Genomic DNA, 21,271 nt, shown 5'->3' with positions numbered 1-21,271 from the left:
TAACGTATTGAGGCACTGGGTCCTGAAATGTCCGCCCTTTGTTTAAATTTTTGCTGTTCCACCATAGAAGCGAGAGGTATGTTTGGCGGTTTACCAACACCAGATTTTGAAGTTCACCCTGTGCCTGTGACCATTGTGATGCTAGACACTGTTGAAAGGGTCGCATGTGTAGTCTTGCGTTTGGGACAATGGCTATGCATGATGACATCATGCCTAGAAGTTTTAGCACATGTTTTGCTTGTATCTTTTGGTTTGGAAACATAGCACTTATTACCTTGTGGAATGCCTGCACTCTTTGTGGACTTGGAGTGGCAATTCCTTTTGATGTGTTGATGGTTGCTCCTAGATATTGTGTTTGACACGGTTCTAGGTGTGATTTTGTATAGTTGATGGAAAACCCCAGTTTGTGAAGGGTTTGTATGACAAATGTGGTGTCGTTTGCGCATTTTTTTACTGTGTTGGTCTTGATTAGCCAATCGTCTAGGTAAGGGAACACATGTATCTGTTGTCTCCTGATGTGTGCTGCTACTACTGCTAGACATTTTGTGAACACTCTTGGTGCAGTTGTTATTCCGAATGGCAACACCTTGAATTGGTAATGTATTCCTTTGAATACGAACCGTAGGTACTTTCTGTGAGAAGGGTGTATTGGTATATGAAAGTACGCATCCTTTAGGTCTAATGTGGTCATGTAATCTTGCTGTTTGAGCAGTGGAATGATGTCTTGTAGTGTGACCATGTGAAAATGGTCCGATATGATGTAGGTATTTAGTGTCCTGAGATCTAATATTGGTCTTAATGTTTCGTCTTTTTTTGGAATTAGAAAGTACAGGGAGTAAACTCCTGTGTTTTTTTGTTGTACTGGTACTAACTCTATTGCATCCTTTTGCAGTAGTGCTTGAACTTCTAGTCCTAAAAGTTCTAAATGTTGTGGTGACATTTTGCGTGTTTTGGGGGGGATGTTTGGTGGGAAGTTGTGGAATTCTATGCAATAGCCATGTTGGATTATTGCTAATACCCAATTGTGTGTTGTAATCTGTTGCCAAGATTGGTAGAATTGGCTTAGTCTTCCCCCCACTGGTGTTGAGTGAAGGGGTTGCGTGACTTGAAAGTCACTGTTTAGGTGGAGGTGTTTTTGGAGTCTGGAATCTTCCCCTACTCCTTGGGAATTGACCCCCCCGATATCCCCTGAAACCTCCCCTTTGGAAGGAACCCTGATATGGTGTGGTTCTTGTTTGTTGGCTGGTGGTGTCTGTGGGTTGGCCACGAAACCCCCCTCTAAATGGAGTTTTTCTGAAAGAGCCTCTGTTCTGCGGGGAGTAGAGTGCGCCCATGGCCTTGGCCGTGTCTGTGTCCTTTTTAAGTTTTTCAATGGCTGTGTCCACTTCAGAGCCAAAAAGTTGTTTCTCGTTGAAGGGCATATTAAGGACAGCCTGCTGGATTTCAGGTTTGAAGCCTGAAGTGCGTAGCCAAGCGTGTCTCCTTATGGTGACAGCAGTGTTGACTGTTCTCGCTGCAGTATCGGCTGCGTCTAGTGAAGAGCGGATTTGATTGTTTGAGATCGTTTGTCCCTCTTCCACTATTTGCTGCGCCCTTTTTTGGTATTCCTGGGGAAGATGGTCTACGAGAAGTTGCATCTCGTCCCAGTGTGCTCGGTCATATCTGGCCAGCAGCGCTTGTGAATTTGCGATGCGCCACTGGTTGGCTGCCTGTGATGCCACTCTTTTCCCTGCCGCATCAAATTTTTGGCTTTCTTTGTCCGGAGGTGGGGCGTCGCCAGATGTATGTGAATTTGCTCTCTTGCGAGCTGCCCCTACTACCACGGAGTCAGGTGGTAACTGCGAAGTAATAAACGCTGGGTCTGTGGGTGGTGGTTTGTATTTCTTATCCACCCTTGGGGTGATGGCTCTTGATTTTACGGGCTCTTCAAAAATTTGTTTTGCGTGCCGTAACATTCCTGGTAGCATTGGGAGACATTGATATTGGCTGTGTGTAGCCGAGAGGGTGTTAAATAAAAAATCATCCTCTATAGGATCGGAATGCAGTTGGACATTGTGGAATTCTGCTGCCCTAGCCACCAGTTGCGAGTATGAGGTACTGTCCTCTGGCGGTGACGGCTTTGTGGGGTATGACTCGGGATCATTGTCCGGCACTGGGGTGTCATACAGGTCCCAAGCGTCTTGATCCTGATCGTCATGACTTATGGTAGTTTGCGCTGGTGAGTGCATTTGTGGCGGTGTTTGTGCCGGCGATGCCTGTGGTGGAGAGGGCGGAGGCGTGACTTTTTTAACCACTTTGGCTTGTGGTTGTGCGTCATCCTTTGGAAGTTCGATCCTTCCTTTCCTCATGATTGGGGGAAGGGTTGATATTTTCCCTGTGTCGTGCTGGATGTACAGTCTCTTTTGTGTGTAGTCCGATTCTACACTTTGGAGCTCTTGTCCAAATCTGTGCATTTGGCCACTTATTCCTTGTTCCTCTGAGTAGGATGAAGGTGTGGTATTTTTCGGCGCCGAGAGAGAATCTTTTTTCGGTTTCGGCACCGACAGAATTTTTGTTCCTTTCGGCATGGATTCTCGGTGCCGATGTTTTTCGGTGCCGGTATCTTGTTTTTGTCTCTCGGAGCCGCTTTCTCGGCTCCGAGGTTGCTCCATGGCGGTCCCTCGACCGGAGTCGGGTGTCTTCGCTATGGGCGTGCCCTTTTTCGGCGCCTTCGACGGGTCGCCTGTTTTATGGGTCGAGCCATGGCCTGTTGGCAGTGGCGTCCCCTGGGCTTTCGGTTTGTCGATGGATTTACTTTTCGACGTCTTACTCACGGTTTGTTGCTGTTGTTCGACGTCGGAGTCTCCGGATTCTGATTCCGGAACCGAGAATGTTTCCTCTTCCTCGTCGAAACGTTGTTTTGTCGACGTGGACGCCATTTGTTGACGCCTGGCTCTTCGGTCCCGGAGTGTTTTTCTGGACCGGAAGGCTCGACAGGCTTCACAGGTATCCTCCTTGTGCTCGGGGGACAAGCACAAGTTACAGACCAAGTGCTGATCTGTATAAGGATACTTACTGTGACATTTTGGGCAGAAACGAAACGGGGTCCGTTCCATCGGCTTCGATGTCGCACGCGGTCGGGCCGACCAGGCCCCGATGGGGGATCGAAACTACCCCAAAGTCTTCCGATGATCGGTGTCGATGTACCTAACTATCCCGACACCGAACGGAACAATACCGACGCTTTCTTCCGAGATTCTGACTAACTTTCCGAACCGAAACACGGAGCGAAAAGGAATACGTCCGAACCCGACAGCGGAAAAAAACAATCTAAGATGGAGTCGACGCCCATGCGCAATGGAGCCGAAGAGGGAGGAGTCCTTCGGTCCCGTGACCAAAAAGACTTCTTCGAAGAAAAACAACTTGTAATACTCCGAGCCCAACACCAGGCAGCGGACTGTGCCACACATGTGTATCTGCAGCAACATATGCCATCGAACATATATTTTCTTAGTTTATTTTAAGAACCACAGGTTCAAGTTTTGAAGTAAACTCATAATATGCAAGGTACTTAACACAGGTAAGTTAGGAACTTTGAATAAAAGCAATATCGTATGCAGTCTGTTAAAATGGCAATAAGCTATTTTAACAGTGGACAGTGCAAAAATCTACAGTTAATGGGGGAGGTAAGTAAAGGTTAGATTGAGAGGTAAGTAAGACAATTACAAGTCTCAGTTCCTGGGCATAGGCAGCTCACCGTTGGGGGTTCAAGGCAACCCCAAAGTTACCACACCTGCAGCTCAGGGTTGGTCAGGTGTAGAGGTCAAAGAGGTGCCCAAAACACATAGGCACCTATGGAGAACAGGGGTGCTCTGGTTCCAGTCTGCCAGCAGGTAAGTACCCGCGTCCTCGAGGGGCAGACCAGGGGTTTTTGTAGAGCGCCAGGGAGGACAAAAGTAGGCACACAAAACACACCCTCAGCGGCACAGGGGCGGCCTGGTGCAGTGTGCAAAGCAGGTGTCGGGTTTTAGATTCAATGGAGGGGCCTGGGGGTCACTCTAGCGGTGCAGGCAGGCACGCTGCGGCTTCTCGGGACAGACACCACCTGGCTAGGCAGGGGGTCGCCTGGGAGTCACTCCTGCACTAGGTTCGGTTCCTTCAGGTCCTGGGGGCTGCGGGTGCAGTGCTTGTTCCAGGCGTCGGGTCACTTGTTACAGGCAGTCGGGGTCAGGGGGAGCCTATGGATTCTTTCTGTAGGCGTCGCAGTGGGGGTCCAGGGGGGTCTTAACTGACTACTCACAGGGTCTCAGTTGCTGGGGAGTCCTCCCTGTGGTGTTGGTTCTCTGGATCGGGGGCCGGGGGTGTTGGTGCAGAGTGTGAAGTCTCGAGCTTCCGGCGGGAAGAGTGAGTTCTTTGGAAGTTGCTTCTTTGTTGCAAAGATGTAACTGTTTTTGAGCGGAGCCGCTGCTCAAGGGAGTTTCTTGGTCCTGGTGGTCAGGGCAGTCTTCTGAGGCTTCAGAGGTCACTGGTCCCTGTTGGATGAGTTGCTGGTTTCAGGTTTTTGACTCTGGAGACAGGCCGGTAGGGTTGGGGCCAAAGCAGTTGTCATCGTCCATCGTCTCTGCATGCTTGTAGGTCAGCAGTCCTCCTTTGTAGCTCAGGTTGCAGGAATCTGATTTCCTGGGTTCTGAGGTGCCCCTAAATACTAGATTTAGGGGTGTGGTTAGGTCTGGGAGGGCAATAGCCATTGGCTACTGTCCTGGAGGGTGGCTACACCCTTTTTGTGCCTCCTCCCTGTGTGGAGGAGGGGGGGGCACATCCCTAATCCTATTGGGGGAATACTCCTTCTACAAGATGGAGGATTTCTAAAGGCAGGGGTCACCTCTGCTCAGGGCACCTTATGGGCTGTCCTGACCTTGTTTTCCTAATTCTCTCCTCCAGTCTTACTGGCAAAAGTGGGGGCAGTGGCCGGAGAGGCGGGCATCTCCACTAGCTGGGATGCCCTGTGGCGCTGTAACAAAGGGGGTGAGCCTTTGAGGCTCACCGCCAGGTGTTACAGTTCCTGCAGGGGGAGCGGTGAAGCACCTCCACCCAGTGCAGGCTTTGTTCCTCGCCACAGAGTGACAAAGGCACTCTCCCCATGTGGCCAGCAACTCGACTGGTTGTGGCAGGCTCGCAGAAACTGGTCAGCCCCACACTAGAAGTCGGGTTGGTATTCAGAGGGCATCTCTAAGATGCCCTATGGGTGCATGTTACAATAAATTGCACACTTGCATCAGTGTGCATTTATTGTGCTGAGAAGTTTGATACCAAACTTCCCAGATTTGAGTGTAGCCATTATGGAACTGTGGAGTTCATATCTGAAACTCTCAGACCATATACTATTATGGCTACCCTGCACTTACAATGTCTAAGGTTTTGCTTAGACAATGTCGGGGCATAGTGCTCATGCACATATGCCCTCACCTGTGGTATAGTGCACCTTACCTTAGGGCTGAAGGCCTGCAGGAGGGGTGACTTACCTATGCCACAGGGAGTGTGAGGTTGGCACGGCACTCTGAGGGGAGTGCCATGTCGACTTAGTCATTTTCTCCCCACCAGCACACACAAGCTGTGAGGCAGTGTGCATGTGCTGAGTGAGGGGTCCCCATGGTGGCATAAGACATGCTGCAGCCCTTAGAGACCTTTCCTTGCATCAGGGCCCTTGGTACCAGGGGTACCAGTTACAAGGGACTTATCCGAGTGCTAGGGCTGTGCCAATTGTGGAAGCAAAGGTACAGTTTAGGGAAAGAACACTGGTGCTGATGCCTGGTTAGCAGGGTTCCAGCACACTTTCAATCAAAACTTAGCATGAGCAAAGGCAAAAAGTTAGGGGGTAACCATGCCAAGGAGGCATTTCCTTACACCGCTAGTTCCGTGAACACGAAATAAGGCAAGACTTGTATCTGGGGTGAAAGGTGAATACAACATTTCACACAGGCTGTAATGGTAGGCCTGTAGACAGTTTGCATGATCTCCCATGGGTGGCATAATCCATGATACAGCCCATAGGGGAACCCTGGTGTACCAATGCCCTGGGTACCCAAGTACAATATGCCAGAGACTTAGAGGGGTACACCAGTATGCCAATTGAGGGGGGTAAGAAATACTTACCAACCAAATTTAGGAGAGAGAAACACAAACATGGTGGTCCTGGCTAGCAGGATCCCAGTGTACTACAGTCAAAACATTTCAACACCAGGCAGAAAGTGGGGGCAACCATGTCAGAAAGATCCTACATTTGCCAATTATGCAAAGAAACTGCAGTTTTGGGGAAAGAAATCTGGTACTGGGGACCCGATTAGCAGGGACCCAGTGCATTAACGGTCAAAGCCACATCAGAAACCAGGCAAAAAGTGGAGGCTAACCATGTCAAAAAAGGTGCTTTCCTATAGGACACCCCACCCCCTTCCAAATGAAAGAGGGTGAAACTAACCATCCCCTAGAGAGTCTTCATCTTCTAAGTGGAAGAACCTGGAAAGGCCATCTGCATTGGCATGGTCAGTCCCAGGTCTACGTTCCACTGTGATTCCATTCCCTGTAGGGAGATGGACCACCTAAGCAGTTTGGGATTTTTACCTTTTATCTGCAGAAGCCATCTGAAAGGCCTGTGGTCAGCGTGAACAAGGAAGTGAAAGCTAAACAAGTACAGACTCAACTTCTTCAGAGACCAAACCACAGCAAAGGCTTTCCTCTCAATGGCACTCCAACAACGCTGCTCTCTGGGGAGTAACCTCCCACTATTTAAAGAAACAGGTTGATTATGGCCATCATTAATTTGGCAGAGGACTGCTACTATCCCAAGTTCAGAGGAATCTGTCTTCACTATGATCTGCTTATTATAATCTAGAGCTCTGAGAACAGGTGATAAGCACAATGCTTCTTTCAGGGTGTCAAAGGTCTTTTGACAGCTCACTGCCCAGTTTACCTTCTTTTGCATTTTCTTGGAGGTCGGTTCTGTGAGAGGGGCCACAATAGTCATACCCCTTCATAACCCTCCTGTAATACCCAGTGAAGCCAAGGAATGCTGTGACTTGAGTCTCGGTTGTTGGACCTACCCAGTCCAGAGTTGTCTCCCTGTAGGGAGATGGACCACCTCAACAGTTTTGGATTGTCACCTTTCATTTGCATTAGCCATCTGAGAGGTCTGTGGTCAGTTTGAACTACAAAGTGAGTACCAAAGAGGTATGGTCTCAGCTTCTTCAGGGACCAAACCACAGCAAAGGCCTCCCTCTCAATGGCACTCCAACGCTGCTCCCTGGGGAGTAACCTCCTGCTAATGAAAGCAACAGGCTGGTCAAGGCCATCATCATTTATTTGGGACAAAACTGCCCCTATCCCATGTTCAGAGGCATCAGTCTGCACAATGAACTGCTTGGAGTAATCTGGAGCTTTTAGAACTGGTGCTGTGCACATAGCTTGTTTCAGGGTGTCAAAGGCCTGCTGGCATTCTATAGTCCAGTTTACCTTTTGGGCATCTTCTTAGAGGTAAGTTCTGTGAGGGGTGTCACTATGGATCCATATCCCTTCACAAACCTCCTGTAGTAACCAGTCAAGCCAAGGAATGCCCTGACTTGAGTCTGGGTTTTTGGAGCTGCCCAGTCCAGAATAGTCTGGATCTTGGGTTGGAGTGGCTGAACTTGGCTTCCACCTACAAGGTGTCCCAAGTAAACCACAGTTCCCTGCCCTATCTGGCATTTGGATGCCTTGATAGAGAGGCCTGCTGCTTTCAGGGCCTGCAAAACCTTCTTCAGGTGGACCAGGTGACCCTGCCAGCTGGAGCTAAAGACCGCAATATCATCAAGATAAGCTGCACTAAAGGACTCCAGGCCAGCAAGGACTTGATTCACCAACCTTTGGAAGGTGGCAGGGGCATTCTTTAAGACAAAGGGCATTACAGAAAACGGATAATGCCCATCAGGTGTGGAGAATGCTGTCTTTTCTTTTGCTCCTGGTGCCATTTTGATTTGCCAGTACCCTGCTGCCAAGTCAAAGGTACTTAAGTATCTGGCAGCACCTAGTTTGTCAATTAACTCATCTGCCCTTGGAATGGGATGGGCATCTGTCTTGGTGACAGAATTAAGTCCTCTGTAGTCCACACAAAACCTAATCTCTCTCTTGCCATCCTTGGTATGAGGTTTGGGGACTAAGACCACTGGGCTAGCCCAGGGGCTGTCAGAGTGCTCAATGACTCCCCATTCCAGCATCTTGTGGACTTCCACCTTGATGCTTTCCTTAACTTGGTCAGACTGTCTGAAAATTGTGTTTTTGACAGGCATGCTGTACACAGGTGTGTCTGACCAGGGGTTAGGGAAAAGAGCTCAGCAAACTGTTGTAAGACTTTCCTACAGTCAGCTTGCTGTTGGCCAGAGAGGGTGTCTGAATAGATCACTCCATCTACTGAGCCATCTTTAGGGTCAGTGGAGAGGAGATCAGGGAGAGGTTCACTCTCAGCTTCCTGGTCCTCATCTGTAACCATTAACATGTTTACATCTGCCCTGTCATAAAAGAGTTTGAGGCGGTTCACATGGATGACCCTTTTGGGGTCCTGCTAGTGCCTAGGTCTACCAGGTAGGTGACCTGACTCTTTCTTTCTAGCACTGGGTAAGGGCCACTCCATCTGTCCTGAAGTGCCCTAGGAGCCACAGGCTCCAGAACCCAGACTTTCTGCCCTGGCTGAAACTCAACCATAGCAGCCTTTTGGTCATACCACATCTTCTGGGTTTGTTGGCTGGCCTCAAGGTTTTTACTTGCTTGCTTTTTCCATGTACTCTGCCATCCTGGAACGTAGGCCTAGTACATAGTCCACTATATCTTGTTTAGGCTCATGAAGAGGTCTCTCCCAGCCTTCTTTTACAAGAGGTAGTGGTCCCCTTGCAGGATGGCCAAACAGAAGTTCAAAGGGGGAAAACCCTACTCCCTTCTGAGGCACCTCTCTGTAGGCAAAAAGCAGACATGGCAAGAGGATATCCCATCTCCTTTTGAGCTTTTCAGGGAGCCCCATGATCATGCCCTTCAATGTCTTGTTGAATCTTTCCACAAGACCATTGGTTTGTGGATGGTATGGTTTGGTGAATTTGTAAGTCACCCCACACTCATTCCACATGTGCTTCAGGTATGCCGACATGAAGTTGGTACCCCTGTCAGACACCATCTCCTTAGGAAATCCCACTCTGGTAAAGACACCAATGAGTGCTTTAGCTACTGCAGGGGCAGTAGTGGACCTAAGGGGAATTGCTTCAGGGTATCTAGTAGCATGATCCGATACTACTAGTATGTACTGGTTCCCTGAGGCTGTGGGAGGTTCAAGTGGACCCATTATGTCCACACCCACTCTTTCAAAGGGGACCTCCACCACTGGAAGTGGAATGAGGGGGGCCTTTGGATGGCCACCTGTCTTACCACTGGCTTGACAGGTGGCACAGGAGACACAAAACTTCTTTACTTTCTGGGACATGTTGGGCCAATAGAAATGGTTGACTAATCTCTCCCAAGTCTTGGTTTGTCCCAAATGCCCAGCAAGTGGAATATCATGGGCTAAGGTCAGAATGAGCTTCCTAAACTCCTGAGAGACTACCACTCTCCTAGTGGCACCAGGTTTGGGATCTCTTGCCTCATTGTAGAGGAGTCCATCTTCCCAACAGACCCTATGTGTTCCAGTGATTTTTCCTTTGGTTTCCTCAGCAGCTTGCTACCTGAGGCCTTCAAGAGAGGGACAGGTTTCTTGCCCCTTACACAACTGTTCCCTTGTGGGTCCCCCTGGGCCTAAGAGTTCAACCTGATAAGGTTCCAACTCCATGGGCTCAGTTTCCTCAGAGGGCAGAACTTCTTTCTGGGATGAGAGGTTCTTTTTCTTTTATCGTGTTGAAGCTGGTTCCCCAGTCTTCTTTCCTTTTCTCTTGGAGGGTTGGGCCATTATTCCAGACTCCAACACCTCTTTTTCACCCTGTGCTCTGCACTGTGCCCTTGTCTTGACACACACCAGTTCAGGGATACCCAAGCATGGCTTTTGAGTTCTACCCCAGCCCATACTGAGGACTTTACGTCATTTCCAAGCAAACAGTCTACTGGGATATTAGAGGAGACTACCACCTGTTTCAGGCCAGTGACCCCTCCCCATTCCAAAGTTACCATAGCCATGGGATGTACTTTAGTCTGACTGTCAGCGTTGGTGACTGGATAAGTTTGTCCAGTCAGGTATTGTCCTGGGGAAACCAGTTTGTCTGTCACCATTGTGACACTGGCACCTGTATCCCTCGGGCCTTCTACACTAGTCCCATTAATTAAGAGTTGCTGCCTGTATTTTTGCATATTAGGGGGCCAGGCAGCCAGTGTGGTTAAGTCCACCCCACCCTCAGAAACTAATGTAGCTTCAGTGTGAACCCTGATTTGCTCTGGGCACACCGTTGATCACACCTGGAGACTAGCTATTCCAGTGCTAACTGGAGTAGAAGTTGAAGTAGAACCTTTCTTGGGACAGGCCTTGTCTCAAGTTTGGTGTCCCTGCTGATTACAGCTACGACACCAGGCCTTTTTGGGATCAAAGTTTTTACCCTTGTACCCAAAAAAGTGGATTGTGAAGAGGCTTTGGACCCTCCCTCCTGAGCAGGTTTTTGGGGCCCTATAGAAGACTCTTTACTTTTTCCCTTGGATGTCTCAACACTCACCCCCCTGGGGAGTCTTTGTGACCCCTTTCTTTTGGTCACCCCCTGTGGAAGTCTTGGTCGCCCTAGTCTTGACCCAATGGTCTGCCTTCTTTCCCAATTCTTGGGGAGAAATTGGACCTAGGTCTACCAGATGCTGATGCAGTTTATCATTGAAAAAATTACTTAAAAGATGTACAGCCCATCATAATCATTTACACCACTGCCATTAATCCAACCATCCAGTGTTTTGACTGAAGTCAACAAAATCAACCCAGGTCTTACTTGAGGATTTTTGAGCCCCCCCCCCCCGAACCTAATCCTGTACTCCTCAGTGGAGAATCCAAAGCCCTCAATCAGGGTAGCCTTCATGAGGTCATAGGATTCTGCATCTTTTCCAGAGAGTGTGAGGAGTCTATCCCTACACTTTCCAGAGAACATTTCCCAAAGGAGAGCACCCCAGTGAGATTTGTTTACTTTTCTGGTTGCAGAAGCCCTCTCAAAAGCTGTGAACCATTTGGTGATGTCATCACCATCTTCATATTTAGTTACAATCCCTTTGGGGATATTTAGCATGTCAGGAGTATCTCTGACCCTATTTAAGTTGCTGCCACCATTGATGGGAGCTAAGCCCATCTCTTGTCTTTCCCTTTCTATGGCTAGGAGCGGTCTCTCCAAAGCCAATCTTTTGGCCATCCTGCCTAACAGGAGGTCATCTTCATTGAGGCTGCCCTCAATGCTTGCAGAGCTGTTGGACTCTCCTGTGAGAGAAGCAACATCTCTGACTATCACTTCTGGAGTCAGGGTTGGAGAAACCCTGGTCTCCCTAACTAGGACTGGCGGTGGGAATTCCTACACATCACTAGTTTCCCCCTCTGTGAGGACATCATCAGAGGGGTTGTTTTTAGCAAACTCTGCCAAGAGCTCCTGGAGCTGTACTTTGGTAGGGTTTGAACCAGTTTTTATCTTTTTGATTTTGCAGAGTCTCCTTAACTCTGACATCCTAAGATGCAGGTAAGGGGTGAGGTTGAGCTCCACCACCATCTATTCTGCCTTAGACATTGTTTCTCTAAAAGTTGGGATACTTTTTAAGAATTTAAAACTATCTCTAGAACTTGATCCAAACTTTTACACAACTTTTAAACTCTAAAAGAAATGCTAACAGAGTAACACAAGGCCCTAGCAGGACTTTTAAAAATTTATAAAAATAGCTCAAATTTCAAAAATCCGTTTCTAATGACAATTTTTGGAATTTAGTTGTGTGATCGGGTACTGGCCGAGTAGTCCAGCAAATGCAAAGTCTTGTACCCAACCGCTGATCCACCAATGTAGGAAGTTGGCTCTGTATGTACTATTTCAAAGTAAGAAAAAGCATGCACAGAGTCCAATGGTTCCCCTTAGAGGTAAGATAGTGGCAAAAAGAGATAATTCTAATGTTCTATTTTGTGGTAGTGTGGTCGAGCAGTAGGCTTATCAGAAGGTAGTGTTAAGCATTTGTTGTACACACACAGGCAATAAATGAGGAACACACACTCAAAGACTTACTCCAGGCCAATATGTTTTTATATAGAAAAATATATTTTCTTAGTTTATTTTAAGAACCACAGGTTCAAGATTTAAAAACAATACTTTAAATGAAAGGTATTTCACTCGGGTATCTTAGGAACTTTGAATCATCACAATAGCATGTACAGTTTTGGCAAAAATGGCAATAAGCTATTTTAAAAATGGACACAGTGCAAAAATCAACAGTTCCTGGGGAAGGTAAGTATTTGTTAGGTTCACAGGTAAGTAAAGCACTTACAGGGTTCAAAGTTGGGTCCAAGGTAGCCCATAGATAGGGGTTCAAGGCAACCCCAACGTTACCACACCAGCAGCTCAGGGACAGTCAGGTGCAGAGGTCAAAGTGGCCCGGTTTCAGTCTGCCAGCAGGTAAGTACCCGCGACTTCGGAGGGCAGACCAGGGGGATTTTGTAGGGCACCGGGGGGACACAAGCAGGCACCGAAAGTCCACCCTCAGAGGCACAGAGTCAGCCGGGTGCAGAGTGCAAACAGGTGTCGGGTTTGTAATAGGATTCAATGGGGAGACCTGGGGGTCTCTTCAGCGATGCAGGCAGGCAAAAAGGGGGGGGGGGGGGGGGCTCTTCGGGGTAGCCACCACCTGGGCTAGGAAGAGGGCCGCCTGGGGGTCGCTCCTGCACTGGAGTTCAGTTCCTTCAGGTCCTGGGGGCTGCGGGTGCAGTGTGTTTCCGAGGCGTCGGGTTCTTTGAAGCAGGCAGTCGCGGTCAGGGGGGGCCTCTGGATTCCCTCTGCAGGCGTCGCTGTGGGGGCTGGGGGGGTCAACTCTGGGTACTTACGGGCTCGCAGTCGCCAGGGAGTCCTCCCTGTAGAGTAAGTTTTCCGCAGGTCGAGCCGGGGGCGTGGGTGCAGAGTGGAAAGTCTCACGCTTCCTGTGGGAAACATGTGGTCTTTAAAAGTTGCTTCTTTGTTGCAAAGTTGCAGTCTTGGTGAACAGGGTCGCTGTCCTCTGGAGCTTCTTGGTCCTTTTAGATGCAGGGTAGTCCTCTGAGGCTTCAGAGGTCGCTGGACCCTGGGGAACGCGTCGCTGTTGCATTTTTTCATGAAGTGGGGAGACAGGCCGGTAGGGCTGGGGCCAAAGCAGTTGGTGTCTCCGTCTTCTCTGCAGGGCTTCAGGTCAGCAGTCCTTCTTCATCTTCAGGTTGCAGGAATCTATCTTCCTAGGTTCTGGGGGCCCCTAAATACTCAATTTAGGGGTGTGTTTAGGTCTGGGAGGTTAATAGCCAATGGCTACTAGCCCGGAGGGTGGCTACACCCTCTTTGTGCCTCCTCCCGGTGGGGAGGGGGCACATCCCTAATCCTATTGGGCGAATCCTCCATCTGCAAGATGGAGGATTTCTGAAAGTCAGTCACTTCGGCTCAGGACACCTTAGGGGTTGTCCTGACTGGCCATTGACTCCTCTTTGTTTTTCTCATTATCTCCTTCAGCCTTGTCGCCAAAAGTGGGGGCAGTGGCCGGAGAGGCGGGCATCTCCACTAGCTGGGATGCCCTGTGGCACTGTAACAAAGGGGGTGAGCCTTTGAGGCTCGCTGCCAGGTGTTACAGTTCCTGCAGGGGGAGGTGAGAAGCACCTCCACCCAGTACAGGCTTTGTTCCTGGCCACCGAGTGACAAAGGCACTCGCCTTATGTGGCCAGCAACATGTCTGGTGTGTGGCAGACTGGCAAAACTAGTCAGCCCACACTGGAAGATGGGTATGTTTTCAGGGGGCATCTCTAAGATGCCCTCTGGGTGTGTTTTTACAATAAAGTGCACACTGGCATCAGTGTGCATTTATTGTGCTGAGAAGTTTGATACCAAACTTCCCAGTTTTCAGTGTAGCCATTATGGTGCTGTGGAGTTCGTGTTTGCCAGACTCCCAGACCATATACAGTACTCTTATGGCTACCCTGCACTTACAATGTCTAAGGTTTTGCTTAGACACTGTAGGGACATAGTGCTCATGCACCTATGCCCTCACCTGTGGTATAGTGCACCCTGCCTTAGGGCTGTAAGGACTGCTAGAGGGGTGACTTATCTATACCAGTAAGCAGTGTGAGGTTGGTCGGGCACCCTGAGGGGAGTGCCATGTTGACTTATTTTCTCCCCACCAGCACACACAAGCTGGCAAGCAGTGTGCATGTGCTGAGTGAGGGGTCCCCAGGGTGGCATAAGACATGCTGCAGCCCTTAGAGACCTTCCCTGGCATCGGGGCCCTTGGTACTAGGGGTACCAGTTACAAGGGACTTGCCTGGATGCCAGGGTGTGCCAATTGGAGACAAAGGTACAGTTTAGGGAAAGAACACTGGTGCTGGGGCCTGGTTAGCAGGCCTCAGCACACTTTCAAATCATAACTTGGCATCAGCAAAGGCAAAGAGTCAGGGGGTAACCATGCCAAGGAGGCATTTCCTTACAACAGTGAACTGAAAAAATGCCCATTAGGAGTTGAGAATGGATTCTTTACTTTTATCCAGGGGTCAGACTTATCTACCCGTACCCTAATGTAAGATCAAAAGTACTGAGATATTTGCCTGCCCCTAACCTGTCAATTAGCTCATCAGCAGTAGGAATGGGGTAAGCATAGTTTCTGTCACTGCATTAAGACCCCTATAGCACACACAAAAGCTAATTACTTTCTTTCCACCCTGTGAATGAGGCTTGGGGACTAAAACCACTGGGCTGGCCCAGACACTTTCAGAGTGCTCAATGTGTCTCAATTCCAGCATCTTACTGACCTCAGCTTTGATGATCTCGGACACGGCCAGACTGTCTGTAAACTTTGTTTTGGACAAGTAAGCTGTCCCCAGTGTCCACACCATGTGTACACCAGGTAGTCTGGCCAGGGGCAAGGAGAAGAGCCCTGCATCCTGCTGTGAGACTGGCTTACAGTCAGCCTGGTCTTGGCCACTGTCTGAAAAGACCCATCCCTCTACTGAACCCTCTGTTGGATTGCTGGGGAGTAGATCAGGGAGAGGTTAATTCTGCTTCCTGTCCCTCATCAGTGACCATGAGCATGGTCATCTCAGCTCTATTACGATAGGGTTTTAGGTGGTTTACATGGATAACCATGTGGGACTCCAGCAGATAGGTGAATTCCCCCTTTCTTTGTAGTATAGGGTAGGGTCAACTCCATTTGTTCTAGAGGACACTAGTAGCCGCAAGCTACAACACCCATACCTTTTGCCCTGGTTGGAACTCCACTGGTGCAATTTTATTGGTCATACCAGGGCTTCTGGGGCTCTTAGACGGCCTCAAGACTTTTGGAAGCTTTTTCCATGTGCATTCTGGAACAAAGACCAAGTATATAATCCACAATGTCTTGCTTAGGCTCTCTGAGAAGTCTCTCCCATCCCTTCTTTACAAGACAAAAGGGGCCTCTTACAGGATGCCAAAACAGAAGTTCAAAGGGGAGGGGAGAACCTACCACCTTCAGTGGCACTTCTCTGTAAGCAAAAAGCAGCCATGGAAGTAAGACATTCCACCTCCATCTGAGTTTTTCACAGAGCCCACCAATCATACTTTTCAATGTCTTGCTGAATCTCTCAAAAAGGCCACTGGTTTGGGGTGATAAAGGGTGGTGAACTTATAGGTCACCCCACATGTGTTTTAGGTACCAAGACAAAGTTGGTACCTCTGTCTGACACCACCTTTTTTGTAAAGGCCACTCTGGTGAATACAGCAATGAGGGCCCTAGCTACTTCAAGGGCAGTAATAGTCCTAAGAGGAATTGCTTCAGGGTACCTGATTGCATGATCCACTACAACCAATATAAATCTGTTCCCTGATGCTGTTGGAGGGTCAAGGAGACCAACAATGTCAATCCCTACCCTTTCAAAGGGAACCACAACCACTGGAAGTGTATTTAAGGGGTCCTTTGGGTGCTACCAGTCTTGCAAGTGGCTTGACGGGTGGCGCAGGAGCTACAAAACTCCTTCACCTTCTGGAACATGCCTGGTGGTTCACCAGCCTACTCAATGTTTTGGCCTGGCCAAGATGCCCAGCTATGGGGGTATCATGGGCCAACGTGAGGAGAAACTCTCTCAACTGCTGAGGCACTACCACTCTCCTGGTGGCATCAGGTTTGGGGTCTCTGCCCTTAGTGAAAAGGAGCCCCTCCTTCCAATTGTTCCTGTGGGAGCCACTGATATCTCCCTTTTCTTTATCAGCAGCTTGCTGTCTCAGGTCTCCAAGAGTAGGGCAGATCCTCTGGCATAGATCCATCATAGAGTGCCCCATGGTCCTAGGAGCTCTGCTGTGTAAGGCCCAAGCTCCTGAGGCTCAGTTACCTCTAGGGCTGACAGGTCTTCTACCTGACGGGAGGGGACCTAATCTGGCATCTAATTGGAAGCTGCCTTTCCAGAATTTTTGCCTTTCCTCTTGGTAGGTTAGGCCATTATTCCAGACTCCAACTCAACTTTTTCATCCCTGGCTTTGTCTTGTGCCCTGGTTTTGATGCACACCCATTCAAGTAGACCCAGCCCAGCTACATGGGTCTTTCTTTCCACCTCAACCCATGCTGAGCACTCCAGATCATTGCCTAGCAGTCACTGTAAAGGAATTGCAGGAGATATCACCACCATCTTCCGACGAGAAACCCCTCTCCATTCTAAAGATGGAATCCCCATGGGATACACCTTAGCCTGATTATCAGCATTGAGGACTGTGTATGTTTGAGGACACTAGTTGCTCAGTCACCATAGTGACACTGGCACCAGTGTCTCTCAGTGCTTCAAACCTAATCCCATTAATATGGGTCTGTTGTCTGTATCCCTACAGGGTACTGGGTCAGAGAGCCAGAGAAGCTCTGAGCTACATCTATCCTACCCTCGAGCACTAGAGTTGCCTCTGTAGGCTCACTGACTTAGTCAGGTCCTACCTGAAATCCCATCTTAAGACTTACCACTGAAGGTGCACTAGAGGCATTCTTTTTGCGGCGAAAGCTCTGGTCTCTAGTTCGGTGTCCAAGAGCCTTGCAATTGCGACACCAAACCTTTTAGGAATCCCAGTTTTTCCCTTTGTATCTGAAGACGTTGTAAATGGGATTTCACAAAGTTGATTGCAAATCCCAGTGTGTGAACAGATCCACTGTCATCCAAGTGTGATATTGACACTGTTGTAGTGTGCTGGTTTTGTTGAACCAGTCGTCTAGATAAGGCAATGCGTGTATGTATTGCATTCTAATATGTGAGGCGACCTACAGCTAAGCACTTTGTGAAGACTCTGGGAGCAGTCATGACTCCAAAACTGCAGGACTTTGAACTGGTAATGTATGCCTGCAACCACGAAGTTTAGGTATTTTTGGTGTGCAGGGTGGATGGGGATATGAAAGTAGGGGTGCTTTAGATCTAGGGCCGTCATAAAGTTGCCTTGTAGAAGCGGAATAACGTTTTGAAGAGTAACCATGTGAAAGTGTTCTGAGATAATGTAGTGGTTTAATGATCTGTGGTCCAGAATAGGCCTGAAAGATCCATCATTTTTGGGAATGAGAAAGTACAGGGCATATACTCCTGATCGCTGTTGTACAGGGACACGATCGATGGCCCCTTTGAGAAGTATGGACTGAACTTCATCTTTGAGAAGTGAGAGATGCTTTTGGGATAATCGGAGTACGAGGGGGAATATTTAGAGGAGTGATAATGAGCTCCCGACAATAACCATGTTGGAGAACAGAAAGGAGCCATTGGTCCGTGGTGGTGTTGACCAATTCTGGAAGAAAATTTTGGAGTTATCCCCCGACAGGTTGGGGGGGGGGGGGGCTAAGGAGAGTGGCGGGGGTAGTCACTGCTTTGCAGTGGAGGTAGAGCTTCGGGTGGCGGTGCTCTTACCTCTGTCTTGCTATTGCCTCTAGAGGCTCCCCTGCAGAAACCCCAAGAATAAGAGTCTGAAAGCTGGGCAGCAGACGTCTGAGGTTGTGGATTTGAAACCACCTCTGAATGTGGGACGATGAAAAGTGACCCTTTGTGAGGAGGGACTGAAGAACACCCATGGCTTTTGCGGTGTCAGTATCTTTTTTCAGCTTCCTAAGGGTGGAGTTCACTTGAAGGCCAAAAAGATGCTCCTTGCCGAAGGGTATATTGAGCACCTCTTGCTGGACCTATGGTTTGAACACCAAGCATCGAACCATGCATGTCTCCTTATTACCACACTAGTGTTAATACTGCATGTCATTATGTCTGTAGCATCCGGGGCACAGTGGATAGAATTACTCATGATTCTTTGCCACTCTGCAACAATCTGCTGCCCTCTTTTTCGATTCTCATTTGGGAGAAATTGCTCCTGCATTTCATCCCTAGTGAACCCAGTCATATCTCGCTAGCAAGGACTGTGAATTGGTGAAACACCAATGATTCACTGCCTGGGCAGCCATCCTTTTGCCAGATTTATACTCTTCTTATCTGGGAGAGGAGAGTCCCCTGTGATCCAACTATTGGCCCTTTTCCGTGCAGTGTTGGCCACTATGGAGTCTGGAGGGACCTGGGACCTGATGTTTAGCCGATCAAGCCGAAGATGGTATTTTGGTCTTGGCTATTTTCAGAGCCCAGACAGAGGGAGGGGCAGGCGAAACAGTTTTACCTACCAGATCTGGCCTTGTGGCAGGCCGGTGACCTCTAGAAGGAGATTTCTTTATTTTTTAAAAACAGTCCTAGGCTGGGCAGGAGGAACCATGGTACTCACAGGTTGTGCGGATGTTACCTCGTGGCTTTCGATGTTCGACTGGAAGTCGGAGTCAGAGTCCTCTTATTCTGGCTCCTCCTGGGTGTGTTTCTCCCTAAAGATGTCTTGGGTGTCATCCGGGCTCTTGTGCACCATCTCCAATCGGCGAGCTTTTCGACCCTGAAGGGTCTTCTTCAACCAGAAGGAATTGCAGGCATCGCAGGTAGCTTCTCGGTGATCATGGAAGAGGCACAGGTTACACACCAGATGATGGTCTGTGTGGGAGAATTTAGAGTGGCACCAAGGACAGAAATGAAACAGTCTCTTTTCCATTAGCTCAGCATACTCTTCAGTGCAGCGTGGTGAAGTAGGCCTGAAATAGGCTAGGTCGCCCTGAGGTCGTGATGTTAGTGCCCGGACCGATGAGGAGACGAACTGTAAGAGGGGAATATACAATCTAGAAACAATACTGTCAATGAAGGCAAGATTTTGAACCGGAGAGAATCAATAGACGGAGCGAAGACACACATCCAAACCCGATGGCGGACAGAAAACAATCTAACAAAGGAGTCTATGCCCATGCGCAATATCACTGAGAAGGAGTCACTTGATCCTGAGACTCCAAAATGCATCTTCAAAGAAAAACAGCTTGCAACACTCCGGACCCAAAACTAGATGGGAAGAGTATGCAGAACATGTGTATCTACAGCCACAAGCAATTTAACAGATGCTTAGGCACCCTATGTCCAACCGCAGCTTCCTTGTTCATTCGAATGTCAACGCAATAATGTTTTGTAAATGTGTGTAGTGATGGCCAAGTTGCTGCCATGCAGATTTCTTGCAATGGAGTATTTAAAATAAAACCAATGGTTGCACCCTTTTTCTGTGTTGAGTGTGCTTGCAACTGTGATCGTTATAACTGTTTTCCCTAAATAGCTCTTTGAGAAAGATACAAACAATTCCGAGTTTCCCGAATAGTTTTGCCTTTTCATAATGGAGCATCTTGCATCCAATGTGTGCAATGTTCTTTCAGCATGTGTCTTTGGATTGTGAAAGAAACGTGGAACTTGAACAGATTGGTTAATGTGAAACTACCTTTGGTATGAATTGTGGATCTGTTCTGTCTTTGTGAATTTGAAAACAGGGTTCTTGAATTGAGTGTCTGTAACTCATTAACCCTGTATAGGGAAGTAATAGCTACTAAGAAAGCAGTCTTCCGGGTTAGCATCTGTAAAGTAGCTTTGTGTAATGGCTCAAAGGGTACCATTATGAGTTGTGTACAAGCTAAATTTAGGTTCCATGTGGGTGCTAGTACCCTTCCTGGTGGTGCTATCCTTATAGCACCCTCTACGAAACATTTTACCACTGGTACTGTGTAAAGACTGCTTCCCATTTGACCTCTTGTATAGGCCACTATGGTAGCCAGATGAATCTTTAAGGAAGCATTGGTAAGGCCCTCTTGTAAAAGGTGGGTTAAATATTTTAACACTGTCTTTTCCCATTGTGATCTTATTCAACTTATTTCTCACACACCAAATTGAAAATATTTTCCATTTTGGCATATAACATTTCCTAGTTATTGGAACAGCTAAGTCCATGGGCATATTACAGTTTTTGTGAACATCCGGAGGAAGCAGGACAATGTCACAAGGAGATACCAAATGGAGGTTCCATCGACGCCCACCAAACAAAAGTAAAAAAAGGACTAAAAATGTATTGAAAAAGTAGAAATTCCGGTCCAAACCACTAGATGGCAGAATAATGCACAGTATGTGAATCCAGGCAAGATCCACACTGCAAAACTCCTCTTAACTTAAATTTAGGAGTGACTTTGTATGTTTATTTTAAAACAGGGTTGTAGGCAGTGTTAGTAAATAACAATAAAGACCCACTAACAATGTTTAAAAAAAATTAAAAATTCCCTTCGTCAAGTGTTTTTTTCTACTGTTCAGTTCCCACAGTGTGGCCATTCACACTGGACACAGAGAATGACCACAGTCAACAATCTGTGCTCAGTCCTTATGGCAATCAAAATCCAGCTCACAGGTCCCACTGCATACCATGTTATCAAACACTCTTGTGCAAGCAATTACAAAAGACATCTAACATTTTTAAAGTCAAAATTAAAATTACCCTTAATTTTAACCAGCACCGCAACTATTTCGAGTAAACTGATAAAATGCTAACATTTCAACTAAAATTGCTTTGAGAGAACGTTGCATTGACAATTCCAAATGACAGGTCTTATCTGAAGTTTAGTTTCAACCAGGGGTGACCAAAGTGGTTCTACGACCCCGTCAGATTTTCAGAATAACTACTGACTAACTAAATTACTTCCATTCAGATTAACAACAAGAACATTTTTATTCTGCAAGTATTATGAATATCTGGCCCTCCTA

General features: G+C 48.0%; 1 protein-coding gene across 1 annotated transcript in view; it reads right to left on the bottom strand.

Moving 5' to 3' along the window:
- The window catches only part of LOC138296834 (exportin-5-like), a 723,294-nt gene that overhangs the window by 499,636 nt on the left and 202,387 nt on the right, over positions 1-21,271 (bottom strand). The window lies entirely within an intron of this gene.

This window comes from Pleurodeles waltl, chromosome 5 (assembly GCF_031143425.1).
Source record: "Pleurodeles waltl isolate 20211129_DDA chromosome 5, aPleWal1.hap1.20221129, whole genome shotgun sequence".
In the NCBI taxonomy this organism is placed as follows: domain Eukaryota; kingdom Metazoa; phylum Chordata; class Amphibia; order Caudata; family Salamandridae; genus Pleurodeles; species Pleurodeles waltl.
Note: the sequence above shows the minus strand (reverse complement) of the source record. Positions and strands in the feature narration are given on the sequence as shown.